The 16,226-nt window shown below is 43.1% G+C and overlaps 1 long non-coding RNA gene across 1 annotated transcript; it reads left to right on the forward strand.

The window, feature by feature from the left end:
• Positions 1 to 6,666: 6,666 nt before the first annotated feature.
• LOC102550519 (uncharacterized) lies at positions 6,667 to 15,974 on the forward strand. Its single transcript, XR_015684988.1, has 4 exons — positions 6,667 to 6,743; positions 13,041 to 13,303; positions 13,531 to 13,590; positions 15,710 to 15,974. It is a non-coding gene; the product is annotated as an uncharacterized LOC102550519 (long non-coding RNA).
• The last annotated feature ends 252 nt before the right edge of the window (positions 15,975 to 16,226 follow it).

The following is a 16,226-nucleotide window of genomic DNA, read 5'->3' on the forward strand; positions in this document are numbered from 1 at the left end:
GGAAGCAGAAATAAATGACAAGCAAATATGGCTTCCTTCTCTTCTCCCATAGAACACGACTCCAGTCTCTCTCTGTCATACCTGCTCTCTCTCACTGCATATGCAAGGCTTAGAATTTTCTGCTTTCCCCCTTGAGCTCACCATGTCTTTACAGTAACTGCAGGCTTTTCTACCCATGCACAGTTCCTGAATAACAACTCAGAGAATGTTTATTCATTAATAAATGCCTAGACTATAAGCTAGACTTGTTTCCCTCCTAGCTCCTGTCAATTAACCTGTTTATACTACTCTACGTCTGCCACAGGGTTGCTTATCTCTCCTCACCTTCATGTCCGACTTCCTCAGAGTCTTCCTGCCTGCCTATTTCCCAGTGCTCCTCTCTTCCGGCCAAATGTCCCACCTTCTGATCCTGCCTCAGCTTATTGGCTATCAGACATTTATTGACATGTGGTGCCTCCACACAGTACACAGAGATTATCCCTACACTTTGCCCATTCCTATTAACACAGTGATTTACGGTAGCATTGATGGAAACATAAGTGGAGTTGATGGAAAGCTCACATCTTCTTTTATCCTTTGTCATCTTTTGAGCTCTTAGAGATTACATAGTCACAAGTATGGCATCACCTATAACATAGTCAATGCCTTCTTAAATTATATAAACTGGAGTAATTCTTAAACAGAAGGTGTGTGTGTGGGGGATATATAATATATATATATATATATATATATATATATATACTGTTACCTGCATGAGTAAATTATGGGTAATTTAATTTAATTTAAACTTAATTGCAACATTTTTTCCTTCCTAATGAAATGGTTATTTGTTATTAGGAAAATATTTATTGAAAAGGAATTGTGTGATCTCTCACATTACAATTAAACCTTGTTAAACCATTTTTAATTTCAATTTGGGCTTAATTAAGATTCATTAAGCATTTATTAAATCTAAATTGAACTCTAATGGAGATGAGGGTTTCTGAGGAAAGGCCATTTTCCCTTTTATTCACTCTCAGTTCCCTCAAAGTGGCATGGCTGCAGAAAGAGTTGGGAGCAAGAGGGACTTCATATTATACATTGACATAAAAAGGCTGGTTGTGCTTTTAATTCTGGAGATGACATTGACTTACCATGAAACCTTGGACAAGTCTTATAATTTTCTCATAATCAACTTACTGTTCTAAAAGATTAGGATCATAATATAATAATTGTAGGAGTAGAACGGCAAGGATTTGATATCAAATTTATAACCCATAATCTTATCTTGCTTGTCTATAACTCATTACAAAACAGAATTAGAGAAATTCCTTAAAGGAGAATAAAGAAATTAGATTTGGCTTTTCACAATGGTGAGGCTATAACTTTAAAGAATGGCAGCACATATAAAGTTGTCAATCAGAGGCATAGCTTCCAAAGAAAATTTTACTGGAGGAAGGACAGAGAAGTAAGTTAGAAGCCAGTGAGTCATATTTTATAGTAGCTGGAACGAGAATACAAGGGCTAGAGGTGAATTGGGGTCAAAACTGATTTCTTACTTGTGTGGGCGCCTAGAAGGGAGAAAATGAAAGAAGCCCATGGCTTGGGTCTTGTGGCAAGCTGGAAGAACGACGCTTCCCTGTATGGATAATCTACTTCTGCTTCATGTTAAGGATACTCAGTGCTGAATCCTTGCCCCATGCAAACCCCTCCAAATGCACAAACATCACATTCTCTCTTTCAATAGATTATCTCTGTGGATCTTGGATGTGTCAAGCCATATGTCAGGAATGGTCATAGTTAACAAGCTCAGATAAATACTCCTGGGGACTTCATTCCATAATAGCAAAGAGGCCACATTATAAAACACCGAGGACTCCAATCAGGATATAGATACTATATATAAGGGATCATGGAATGTGAAAACTAAACAGCCATTCCACGTGACCTCCAATTGTCATTCTTTTAAGGATCTTCTCTGAATTTACTTCAGCCCCCTCTTAGGTCTTTGACCTGACTCAACCTCATCAGAAACAAACAAACAAACAAACAAACAAACAAACAAAGTTGTCTACTGCCTCAGTGCCCTGTTGTGTGGTCATAATTCAATTTCACCTGCTAAGAAGAGAGGGTGAAAATTGCAAAGAGAAATGCTTGTCCTTGACTGACTTTCCATTTCTGTTACTTAAAACGAGAACAGATCTTTATTTTTGACGGATGGATCTAGATCTATTATGATGGTCTGAAGACCTGAAGGCCATTCCCTAACCTAACCTCCACCAACCTGCTATGTCCTAGTAGTTTTCTATACTCTTCTAGCATTCAGTAATGGGGACCAGAGGGAAACAGGCACAGAATAATCTATGTGGGCCAAACAAAAGGAGTATCCCTCAATTATCCCTCTGTTAAAAAAATAAAAATAAATAATCTCATCGATGAGCTAAAAACATGCTCATGTGCTAGATTATGTGAAGACAGCATGTACAGCCTATCAGGTAAATCTCATGAAGCCTTTTGGATCATTCTGTGCCCACTCCCATAGCATTCTACCACTCAACACTCCAACCAGTGCTAACAGCCTTCGAGGGCTCTCTTGATTTCTGGCTTCTGCTTGAGAGAACCCAATAGGCAGTCCCACTAGGAAAGTTGGAAATGAAGCAAGTATGGAGGAATTGGGAGTTTTCTCATTCTTCTTCCTGTTTGGAATCATGGGTGGCTGCATCTACCTGTTAAAAACAGAGCTCTCTGTAGATAGGCCTTTTGTTCAGAAGACTTCTCCTTGTCCTCGTCCTTTCAGGCCCTAGGGTGCTCACTGATCTTAATTGTTGGTAACTCCAGGACATTATACTGTCCTGGTGGATACTCTACAGCCTGCCTATAACTTTGTAAATAATTGCCTTATTAAGCTCTATTAAAATACCATTTGGAATGCATTATCTGTCTTTTACTATGACCCTGGCTGACAGACATACACAGAAGCACTGTGATTAGAGGCCTGCGCTGTACCTTCTTGGAGACTAGGAATACTGACTATCCCAGCAGCCAGCCAAGATGTGTCTAGTTGTGTTTGTAGTCAAGGTAAGACATGATAACCTCACTGGACTGAACAAGAGATGTGACTGACTTCATGACATGCTTTTCCTGCTATCAGATGCAAGGCCCTGGTAAGTTTTTATCTAGGTACCTTCACTGTGCTCATCTCAGTAAAAAGAGAAGTCCAAATTCTCCAGACAGGAAGCACGAAAGCAGAAGGAAGACTGTGGAAGAAACTCAAGTAATAGAGACTTAAAGAAAACTGGAGATTTATCAGAAACCAGGTCAAGGAGAAGATGCCAAGAAAAAAAGACACAAACACCAGATACATAATGTAAGGAAAAGAAGTAAGGGAGATGGAGGGGGAGCAGGAGGAGGGACAAGGAGAGGAAGGGGGGGGACAGGAAATGGGAGGAAGAGAGAGGGCTAGAAAATGTGTCAAGAAATCAAGAGAGTGGTGGACTGGAGTCTTTGACAGCAGGGAATGGGTCCATCTCAACTTATATATCAGAGCACATGCTGACACAGAAAGCAACTTGCTCCAGTGAGGGAAGAAGCAGGAGAGAGAGTGAATGTTTTTTTACACTAGTGTGAATTGACAGCAACAGGCTCAATGAATGTGGCTGCCGCTGATTTCGCAGGGTTCCTCCCCTAGTCCAGCTTTGTGTGTTGTCCTAAGCACACTGCCAGCAGCAGCAGCCCAGAACCCAAATTAAAAACTCCTGTTCTCTCGACGAAAATCACCCAACCTCAAGTCAGGCATGTTGGTACATGCCTGGAATCCCAGAACTCGAGAAACAGAGAGAAATGATCAGAAATTCCAGGCCATTCTTGACGATGTGAGTTTGAGGTCAGCCTGGGCTACACCAGATAGTTTGACAGACACACAAGCAAACAAGCCAACAAGACAACAACCACCAAAAACTTAATGTGTTTGACTCATACCCCACCTTCATGAAGATGGTGTGTAACCCAGGGCATGGTTGTGAGGATTAAAACAGGCAATATAAAAATGTTGAATTGTTTTGTATAAAATTAGAACTAAAAGAATGTTTTTATTTTCTTCATATCCTCTCTCTCATTGCCTTCCCTTTTCCTGGATGGCATATTAGAGATCCACGCAAATACACATCATTACCACCATTGTCAAGGCAGGTAATACATTTTTTAACTTGCCCAGAGTACTACTATTAACCTTATTGTTGTTATACAACTGTCTACATTCTGCTGTCTGAAGAAAAAACAAACAAACCCGGCTCCCTCGAACTCATAAAAGTATCCATTCCTCTTGCAAGGCTCTTCCCTCCACCTGTTACCCCTTAAAGCCCTGCCTCATGTCCCTTGTGTCAGGAGGGATGCCTGAGTATAGCTGCCTTTCTCATTCCCAAAATTCCAGCTCTTCCTAGGAGGTCCCCGGGGGTGGTGAGGGATTCCATCCTCTCCACAGCCTTTAACTTTGGAGTTCCATAGCATGCTTGGAGGTATTAATGCATTATTTGAAAAACGTAATTCGTTAGTGTTAGACAAAAGAAAAGAAAAAGAAAAGTAACAAAGTAGAAACAAAGGGAATGTTCTTAAAAGATAATGATGAATTAATCTTGTTTCTTGATTGTATGTTTTCTTACCCGTCAATACCCAGGGTTTCACTGAGAATTTGCCTAATAAACAAAAAAAGCATCTTTTTTTTTAGAGCCATTGTGATAGAGACAGTACATATGCCTGTAGCCATCAGCCCACCAGGCACCTGCCTCTGCCTCTTCTGCCTCTGCCTCTGCCTCTGCCTCTGCCTCTGCCTCTGCCTCTGCCTCTGCCTCTGCCTCTGCCTCTGCCTCTGCCTCTGCCTCTCTGCCTCTGCCTCTGCCTCTGCCTCTGCCTCTGCCTCTGCCTCTGCCTCTGCCTCTGCCTCTGCCTCTGCCTCTGCCTCTGCCTCTGCCTCTGCCTCTGCCTCGAGGCCTTCTTTTTGCCTGCTTGGACAGACTTTTTCTTTTGCCAGCTCAGCTGAGCCTGCTCATATCTCCTCTGTGATGATAAGCCCCATTAACACCCAGACTTTCATCTGCCTGGGTGGCATCGGGGTCTGGGGGACATGTGGCCTTAGCCCTGGAGCATGGGTGGCATGTGGCTGTGAGACTCTGAGGAAATGCATCAGTTTATAAAAGGGAACGGTGATGCTAAAGATAACATTGTGAAAGCAAGGACAGTGCATCTACTCAGCCATGCTGGGAACTCTGGAGAGATGGCATCCAATTCTCATAATTATGGTTGTCAGGGACCATTATCCCATTTATCAGATAAGGGGAGAGCCCCAGGAGAGTGGATAACTTACCTAGTCCTTCATTCACAGCACAGCTAGGAAGAAAGGAAGAAACCGAGCTTAGCCTGTCCCCACCCCCCCTGTGTGTGTGTGTGTGTGTGTGTGTGTGTGTGTGTATGAGAGAGAAAGAGAGAGAGAGAGAGAGAGAGAGAGAGAGAGAGAGAGAGAGAGAGAGACTCTGTGTGTGTGTTCTCTTTGCTATACATTAAGCTCTCATCAAGCCCTAAAGAGAAAGAGGAGAAAACAGCAAACATAACTAAGGGAGCAGAATCTTTCTAGTCCTTGGGGCTGTGTACTGGGAATGTAGGGATAACCTGTAGGTGATACCCTCTACCTAGTCATCTAGGACTTTCAGCTACCAAGCTGGCAGGTAGAGAACTGAAATCAAGTCTGTGTGTTCTGTCTGTATCCAGAACACCTCTTGCAATTTGCTTCAGAGACCCTCTCTTTTGGTGTTGTGCTTTCTAGTCCTTTCCAGATGGCCTCCCGTGAAAATCACATGCTCGGTGGAAGAAAGTAGAAAGATTAGAACTCTTGCTCTTGTCTTCCTGAGTATAACCATTTGTTAGCTGTCAACACCACTGTGGCTACTGTTTAAATAAGTTAGTGGCAGCGACCCCTTCTCTCTGTGTCTTTTCTTGCTTCAGTTTACTCTAAAATAACGGCCAATGCTAGACAGATTCACTTCTTCCTTTTCAATCCCCGAGTGTCTTTAGGATGGAATCCATATCATGTACTCATGTAACTGATATGGTTGCTCAGCTCAGGATAAGTCACATTTAGTAAAGTAAAAGGTTCCTTGACACACACACACACACACACACACACACACACACACACACACACACACACAGAGAGAGAGAGAGAGAGAGAGAATCTAACCACAAACAGATCCAGTTCCAAGAAACCTAGGAAGAGCAGATACAAACATAGATTTTCAGATACTTGCAACAAAATCAATTCATTTATTTATTCATTCATTCTGTTATAGAACAAGCATTTATTGAGTACTTTTGATTTGCCAGGACCTGCACCAATAATGATTCCTGTTTTGTTTCTTTTCCTCGCTATGCCAGGCTTCAAATTAAGCCATCTACAAGTGCAGCTATAAAGACGTCTCAAAGAGTCAACATATTTTCCTTTAGAAAGGAATTCTTTTTAGTCAAAAAAAAAGAGAGGCTACATTTCAAAAGACATAAGAACCATAGAAATTCAGTGGAGGACACGCTTCAAAAGGAGATCTTATTCCTTATAGCAAGAGGAAAGCAATGTTCTAGGGTGTGTTGGGGTCCAGATTTTTCCAGAAAAAGGCAGGAATTCCAGAAGGGCAGATGAATTCCAGAAGCCATGGAGGGTTCCATTATTGTACCCACTCTGCCTCTTCCTGTGTGTTATCAGTTGCTAGGTTGATTTGTGGGTGAGTTGATGTCCCCCTCCTCCTTTTCATGTAGGTTCCCTAACAAGTAGAGCGGACACTGTCTTGCTTGGTCTCTATTTTCTGCTACTGGATCTGCTTCCCCTGCCTGGTTGGGCCTCAGTGAGAGAAAATATACATAGTCCTGCTAGAACTAGATGTCCCAAGGTGGGGTGGTACCTGAGGCCGCCCCCCATTCTCTGAGGGAAGAGGAGGGGGATTTGTTGAGCATGGGAATGGGAGGAGAGGAGAAAGGGGGGCTGTGATTGGGATGTAAGAATAAAAAGTAAATAAATTATTTTAAAAAATCAGTTGCCACATTGAAAATGAGGAATGCTCATCCTGGTATCAGGATAAATTTGGAGAGAGCTTGGTGAACAGTCAAGAAGGGACACAGAGGCACATGTTGCCATGTGTGAGTCACAGTTCCTAAAATGGCCAGTACGGGGTTGGGGATTTAGCTCAGTGGTTGAGCGCTTGCCTAGCGAGCGCAAGGCCCTGGGTTCGGTCCCCAGCTCTGAAAAAAAAAAAGACAACCAAACTAAAATGGCCGGTACTTGTTCCAAGGAGGACAGGAGCATGGGTTCACTGACCAGAAGGACATATACATTCTTGGGAAATGTTCATCACAGCAGCTAAGTTGGAAACAAAGTTATCAAAGGAATCTGACATTCTGAGGTGCGCACAGAACTCAGTATTCACCTTACTCCTTTTTATGTTCTGGTAAAGTTGATATCCAAATAGTACCACTGGCAGGTACATTTTATTCAGAGATGTGCATGTCTACCTGCTTTGTAGGAAGGTTGTAAAGGAGGGATACAAAGGGGGAGGATTTTTCATTGTTTTGGAGTCAGTGGTGAATGAAAAGAAGGTAAGAAGAGGGAGATGTTGCATTGTGATTGGATGAGTGAGATACTTCAAATAGTGGGATGCTCTAGTAGGGTTCCCATAGGGAAAATTTTAATGCACTGGAAGCTCTCTGTTGGGCTCAGTGAGATAGGATGCTATGGAGGGGAAACTGATCAACAATAAATTTATGGAGTGGCATTGGTAGGTTTCTTGAAGATGAAGTCCATGAAAGAATAGACGCTTCATCAGACTTCAGTCTGAGGGCTTCCTCACTCAACATTTCTCTCTTTATTTGGGAATATTAAGTGATATTATGAAAGTACAAGAGGAGAGAGAGAGAAGAGAGAGGGAGGGAGGGAGGGAGGGAGAGAGAGAGAGAGAGAGAGAGGGAGAGAAAGTTTGTATACTTTGGGCCATCTACTGAGGTGTAATCCCAGAGACATTAACCCTGGCAATGCTGTCCTACATCAGGGAAACACTCAAGGGCTCAGGAGTCATGGAAATCTCTAAGCAAATGCATGCTGGACTGACAGGTTGCTACTAGGCTAAGCCCAAGGTAATAACAAAGATAGATGGGAGGATAGATAGATAGATAGGTAGATAGATAGATAGATAGATAGATAGATAGATAGATAGATAAATAGATGAATGGATAGATAGGTAGATAGATAGATAGATAGATAGATAGATAGATAGATAGATAGATAGATGGATAAATGGATAGATAGATAGGTAGATAGATGAATGGATAGGTAGGTAGATAGATAGATAGATAGATAGATAGATAGATAGATAGATAGATAGATAGATAGATAGATAGATAGATAGATGGATAAATGGATAGATAGATAGGTAGATAGATGAATGGATAGGTAGATAGATAGATAGATAGACAGACAGACAGACAGACAGATAGAGCGAGCAATGTTCTTGTAGATCAGATATGATCATTTCAGGAAGCCTTCCTACTATTTACTCACGGAGGCTTTCTTGGTCTTGAGAGTTCCTTCAGGGATTATATCTTACCCGATGAGATATATCCATCTGTGATGAGTGAGAATCAGCACTGGCTTCTAGGATGCGGCCTTAGTCGTATTTTACATCTGTCAGGATGATGCACTGAATAAGACCTATTGCTGGTGATAAGCTTGACTTCCTTTAAGCACATCTAAGGAGCATTGAAATTGCCACATGGACATCAACCTTGTTTAAGAGGAAACAGGGGAAACAACATAGGTAAAGGACAACAAAGGACATGCCATGGTTTTGGTTTATCTAGACATTCCCCTCACTCCTTTACTCTACACCCACACAATGCTAGGAGAAAGGATGAAGGGCAGTATGAGTAAGTGGAATCATGGGCCAGGGCCATTTCTTTGGAGTCTAAAGTCATACAAGGAAGGGCATAGCTAGGATAGAGCATCTACACATTGCACGTGTAAATGCCATCATCTCACTCTTAATGGGGAATTCTCTTAAGAGCTCCAAAGTTTCAGAGTCAATGCGGAAAACACAAGTGCAGACCATAGACCCTCATTTGCCTGCCCGGGACTCTACCAATTCTACAAGCTCAATCTGAGTGTGACCTGGTTTTGTAAGTACCTTCTGGGATGATCTGAGGACTGTCTAATGCCTGCAGTAAGACAGTCCAAACACTCCAAGTTCTCTGTGAGCTGGTGTTCTGGTTTGAGAGACAGAAGACGAATTACAAAGGCGTTAATTCAACTGTTACAAAACATCTATTCTTGGTTTGCTCCATTACCTGTGAAATGCTGCCAGCCAACCCCATTCTTTGAGACTCAGATGTGCTAAGATGGATGGATGGGAAAGACCTCAGTGCCTATGCATCATTGGTCCCCATATGCCTTCTCTGTGAGAGAGGCTGGATTCTAAAAGGCCCAACTCAGTGAAGTCCTGGACTTTAACAGCCTGAGTCTAATAGTGTTCCGCCCATGACTGGCACAGAAAAGAACATCCTTCCTGTGTTCTGGACAGAGCCCCAAGCCCAGTGTACCACACTATCATCTCCTATCATGCATAGGAAGCAATCACTCATTATTGGTCATCATCTGGCCAAAGGCAAGTGAAACTTTGAACCTCACCCTTGCCATTCAGCCCCATCTCCAGGCTCGTCTCCTCCCAGCATCGAATTTTAAGGGACTGGGACTCTGTCTGAAGTGCCCAGTAGTGTCTGGTTGCCTCCAGAGGCAGACATTGCTATCCCTACTTTTTCTGTTTTTCATTTCCTTTTCTTGTCTGCTAGGCTTTTAAAATACATATTGTAGCCACTTGTTGCCCTGTTTTCTAAGCTGCCTTGAACTGCTGCCAGGAGCTGTTGCCAGAGGAGTTAATGACTAAGTCACTCTCCTTTCAGCCTCTAGGAGGACAAGAAATTCACTTGGGGATGGGGTTAGCAATGGCTCAGCCATCCTGAACCAATCATGAAACCACAATAAAGTACCGGCCAGGGACTCAGCCTCAAAGCCTAGCACTGAGCTCAGCTTGGAGGTGACAGCCAGGCCGGGGATGCTCTAGTTTGTTCCAGAGGAACCACATCAGAAGTGGAGACTCAGTTAGAAAGGCTGACCCATAGGAGAGGCTCTGGATACCCCTCTCGGGTATCCCATGGTAAACAGAGAACACAAACTCCCTGTGTTTCTGAGCCAGGACCAGGGAAGGAACACCAGGAAATGAAACAAAACAAGCAAAGCATGATGATAATAAATCATAGCTAATACCCTTTATCTAAACAGTTACAAAGTACCATCTCATCCCATCTCTCTAGTGGCTCCGTTAGGGAGGCCATATTCTTCTTTCTGTTCAATGTGTATACATATATGTAATCATGAGCCTCTGTGTATATGCGCATCTGCATACTAACCTGTGTGAATGTCCATGTGGAGGTCAGAGGACAACCTTGAATGTCATCTTCAGGAATGAATGTAGTCTTCCCTTCATGCAGGCTCTTTGATTGGCCAACTAGAGTTCACCAAGTAGGCTAGACTGGCAAGCCCTGCACCAAGGGGCCTCCTTAATTCTAAGATAACAAGCATGTACCCCCACAACCTGCTTTTTACGTAGGTGCTGGGGATTTAGCTTAAGTCCTGATGATTAGGTCCAAAGTGAGAGCTTTATCAGCTGAGCTAGTCTCCAGTGTCTCTTATTATTATTCTTACATTTGCATAGAGGAAGCAGAGGGGGGAAAGATTTACTTGACAGAGTTTTATGTTCTCTAATTATTATTATTATTTAGCCCAGGCAGCTGTAATTTCTTTATTAAACATCCAATTTGCTAAATGTTTTGTGCTGATGGTTGTATCTAGCACCCATGCCAGGAGCTCAGGATAGAGTACAATAAAAGACAACCATGGTGTTTGTATGACTCCCATGGCCACACAATTTATAACCACTTATTTTGATAAACTCTCGATTCTATTTTCCAATTTTTTGGGGGGCTTGGTAGTGAAGTAAGCTAGTTCCTGTATTCTCTTCAACTTGCCCATTATGTCTCCTTTGGATTTTCTGTCACTCAGAATGTGTCCCCCCTACATATTCCATACTTCCCTTTTCAGTACTACCTGTCTTTAAGTTTCAAGAACAAACTCAAATGTTCTCTCTTTCCATAAGCTTCCCATTATCACCTCAAACATAGTTCTCTTTCTTTGAATCAAGGAGTTGAATATTGGGTTTATAAGCTACCTCATACTTGTTGAATTGTTTACAACTAGAATGAACTGGTCACACATTAGGATGTCTTGATCCTTCCTATACTTTTTTCAGTTTATTTTGGAGTGTCTTAGTTAGGGTGACAGTTGCTGTGATGAATCACCTGGTCAATAAAGTAAGTCAGGGAGGGAAAAGCTTATTTTGCTTACAGTTCCACATCAAAGTCCATCATCAAGGAGGTCAGGGAAGAAATCTGGATGCAGGAGCTGATGCAGAAGCTGTAGAGGAGTGCTGCTTACTGGCTTGCTCCAAATGGGCTGGGTCCTCACACATCACTCAGTCATTAAGAAAATGCCTACAGGTTTCTCTGAAGCCTGATTTTACAGACAAGTTTTTTTCAGTTGAGGTTTCCTCCTAGCAGATGAATCTAGCCTGTGTCAAGTTGACATAAAATTAGCCAGCAGAGTATGTTATGGAAGCCATGGGGAAGAAAGACTATGGAAGGCAGTTCTATAGATGGTAGAGGGATTCCTACCCCTTGGATCTGTGTCTTTATGATCATTTCCTCTTGAGTGAGGCAGAACCCTGACTTTTACCAGAACCAGAGAACAACAGTGGTGGTGGTGGGGAACCTCTATATTAAGCTGTATAAGATTGTGAATTTCATCTCAGTGGTTCATTTTTGGAAGATTGATGGTATGGGTTGCCATGACAACGAAGTGAGGATAGTCTTTGGTTAGTGAGAAACTCAAGCTCTCGGCCCTACTAAACTAGAGAATAGAATTTTCCTATCAATGACAGAAAGTTGAAAGCAAAGCCTTCCTCACTCCAGTCTTCAGTTGGGATCCAAACATTGGCTGACTTTTTTTTTTTTTGGTGTATTTGCAAATATCTGAACCTGAAGAGCCACACTCAGTTGGTGTTTTAATTCCCAGAATTCCCATCATTCCCAGGGGGCAAATGTGTATGGTCTTAAGCTTGTGGTAATTTCTAATGTAGTAGAAGGAAGTGAGACTGTTCAGGAGACAAAATCTTACTGGAAGAATAGAATTGAGGTGACAACAGATGCTGGCGAGGATGTGGAGAAAGAGGAACACTCCATCCACCATTGCTGGTGCGATTGCAAGCTGGTACAACCACTCTGGAAATCAGTCTGGAGGTTCCTCAGAAAATTGGACATAGCTATATCACTCCTGGGCATATACCCAAAAATATTCATAGAAGAAGATATGAAAACAAAGTTTGAAGCAGAGACTGAAGGAATGGCCATTCAGAGCCTACCCCTCCTGGGCATCCAGCCCCCACCCCACACACACATACACACAAATGTGGTACCAAACCCAGACAATATTGCTGAGGCCAAGAAGTGCATGCTGAGAGGCTCTGCAAGAGCATGCAAATACAGAGGTGAATGCTCACAGTCAACTATTGAACTGAGAATGGGGTCCCCATTAGTGGAGTTAGAGAAAGGATTGAAGGAGCTGAAGGAACTCCAACCTTATAAGAACAACAATACCAACTAACAAGAGCTCCTGGGGACTACACCACCACCCAAAGAGTGCACATGGACAGACCCTTGGCTCCAGCTGCTTATGTAGCAGAGGATGGCCTTGTTGGGCACCAAAGGGAGAAGCCCTTGGTCCTGCCAAGGCTGGACCTCCCAGTGTAGAGGAATGTCAGGGTGGGGAGGTGGGAAGAAGTGGGTGGTTGGGTGGGGGAAAGGGGATAACATTTGAAATGTAAATAAAAAATATCTAATAAAAATAACAACTTCAACACACACAGAATAAGAAATGGAATTGAATGGAAAAATAGAATTAAAGGAAGTAAAGGAGGAGGAAGAGGCAGCGTTCCAAAGCAGAGAAACAGAGATGAGCCAGGGCTTCTGTGCAGCTTCTAGAAGAGTTTCTGAAAGCTGCAGAGAGGTAGACAGAGTGGCCGAGACGACAATATGAGGAACAAGCCAGCACATGGACATCTCAGAGACTCAGATTCACTCCACGTACTCCATCTTCCTGCCACATTCACAAGAGGAAACCAGCCTTGAGGTAAGGAGGAAGGCCAATGGTGGGGATGCATAGGAATCACCAGAGAGGAGAAATGACTGTGTTAACATTCAGAAGGAACTGGAAGACACAGCCTCTTAAGAGATGAAACCTGGATCTGCTCACAGAAGGGGTGATCTGCTGAAAATGAGATAGGGAGATTGTTGTTGTTGTTGCTGTTTTTGCTTATTTGCTTTTCAATAACTGATACTTTATGCTTCTACACACAGGTACAATGTGACATCTCAATACACATCTATAATCCATAGTGTTCCAACTATGACAGTGCGGTAGGTTCACATCTTGCAAATGTTAAGGCAAAACATAGTTAAAAATAAAGAAGAGGGACCAGTGACCTTTCTCAGAAGGCGAAAGCTCCCATCACCAAGCTCAATAACCTGAGTGTGAACCTTGAAACTCACAAGATGGGAGAAATGGAATGATCTTCTGCAAGTTGTCCTCTAACCTACGTGCACAGGCCATGGTGTGTGTGTGTGTGTGTGTGTGTGTGTGTGTGTGTGTGTGTGTGTGTGCGCGCATGCATGTGTGTGTGTACCATACACACATGAAAAATGGGGAAAAGTAGAGGAGTGGAGAAAGATAAATTACTTCTAGCAGATTAGGAGAGCATGGGAGTTATTTCCAAAATAATGCCTTTCTAGAACAAAGGGAGCATGCAAAGGGAGACTTACATATCCTCAAATGGGAAAGCACTTTAAGGGTGAACACATTCCTGAGTATGCCTAGTTAAAAAGTGCATTCCCGAGCATGCCTAGTTTGAAGTTATAGTTTAGGAAGAACAGATGTTTGAAACATAATGAATATCCTAAACTCGGGGTCATGGAGCACTCACACGAGAGGTGGTAGTGACTACCTGGAGCGCTTCTGGGCAACCTTTATCACCTTTATGTGTCATAAAGAGGGTGGACAAGAGTGCCTCTGGGCATGATTGGCTTTAATCAAGAAGTTTGGGCTGTAAAAAAAGAAAGGCCCCTTTGAAGGTACTTTCATATAGCAGTTGGTCTCTAAAGGGGACTTTCTCCCTTAGCTGCTAACAAGATAGGGTCACTTGCATCGTAGTCATCATACACACACACACACACACACACACTCACACACATACACATACATGTATATATATATACATATATCTGAGATGTACACACATACACACACATATATATATACACATATATGTATATATACATATGTATCTAAGATGTATACACACACACACACACAGAGTTTTTTTTGAGTTGGGAACATTGACACTCTGCACCATTAGCCATTTTAAAGTGTGTAATTGTTGCCGACCACTATAAAGCATAGATGTTATCCCCCTTTCCAGTTGAAGGATAGGGTTTCAAAGCTAGCAGTGTTAATGATGGCTAGCTACCATGCATGTAACATTTTGCAGGACCCTTTCCAGTCACCCCGTCTCGTCTTTGTGAGAACTTTTGTTCCGACCACATTCTCTTATCTGAGACGCTCAGGGGATGTTCTTGCCCCTTAGCTGTCTTCTAGTTCAGATGGAGGAGGATTTGGGAGGGAACAAAGGTCCCCGTGTCATGGTGCTCTGATAATGACCCGGAACAGTTTTCAGTGAAGCTGTAGGAAATGTGTGCTCTGCCAGTGTCGTTGGGACTGATTTGGCAACTGTTGTACAGGGCATGGTGGGTCCTGCCTGGAGGCAGCAGAAGGCAGGAGAAGCAAAGCCCTCTTGCTCAGAGGATATGAGTAGCCTAGTGAAACAGAAAATTTTCTCAGGATTCGGATGAGGCCCTTTGTATCAACCTTATAATTTCTGGGGAACCTACACCTAGGACACCTTCTCAGTGATACCCGGCAGGCCAGTGGGGGTGTGGGAAGAAAGAATATTTTCAGCTGCAGTCCAGCAGTCTGCTCCCACAAACATTCAAATTACTGTTCACAGGTTGGTGGAAGAATTTTCCCCAGTGATTTGCAAAATAAAAAGGGTCTTCCACCTTTGGAATAAAAGCTCCTAATTCGCACATTTGTCATTATAGGATGGTCAGTGGATGGCGACTTTACCAAAAGCATTTAGGCTTTGTGTTTTTATAGTACTTACTCTTGTCAGTTCAAGCAAAGTATCATCCCAAGTCTGATGGATAACATAGCATCATGGTGCTTGGAGCTTCAATGCTGGCATGAGGGTTGTCAGGAGGGATGCATGAATTTCCCAACTGTTTAACAACCGAGACAGTGTGTTTGTCTTGTTCATGAATCCTGGGTAAGAAAGGCAACCTGGTCTTCAAACCAGGCCTCGTGTGACACTGTGAGAATTGCTAAGAGAGCAGCGATTGCACTTCTCTGTGTGCTCAGTGCTTAGTTGATTCATGGCCACATGTGGGAATGACTGTTCACAGTCCTCGGCTTGGTTCTTTGCAGTCCATCTTGGATGAACGGGCATTCTCTAAGGTACCAGGAACAAGACAGCGTATCAGTGTCTTCCAGACAACCAGAGAAGTCCTCTTCGGTATCCACTCCATCTTTCATCCCTACTCACTCATCGCTTGCCGAGGAAACCAACCTCCTTTCCTTCCCCTGTCGCAGAAGAGGGAAGGCAGCTCTAACAGCCTTGGCCCCAGTTTGCTTGTATAATTAATGTGGGATTTTTTCCTCTTCTAGTAAAAAATGACCTTGTCAAACCAGAGACGGCAAAATCTTGGTTACTGAGCATTTGTGGGCTCCCTGATGGCATGGCATCCTTAGCCCCGCAAAGAGAAATCCAATAAAATCGGTGTCAGGGGCTCCCGGGGTGCCAGGTCCCCTGCCGCCTGACCCTATGATCCCAATTTATTAGCCAAGCCCAAGAAAGCAGACAAACCTGACTGGCTCCAGACAGGAGACTTCCAAGAGGGATCTGATGTGGGGGCTGGGGCCAAATTTCAACCAAAATGACAAG

The sequence above is a fragment of the Rattus norvegicus genome, chromosome 3 (assembly GCF_021556685.1).
Source record: "Rattus norvegicus strain SHRSP/BbbUtx chromosome 3, alternate assembly SHRSP_T2T, whole genome shotgun sequence".
Classification (NCBI taxonomy): Eukaryota; Metazoa; Chordata; class Mammalia; order Rodentia; family Muridae; genus Rattus; species Rattus norvegicus.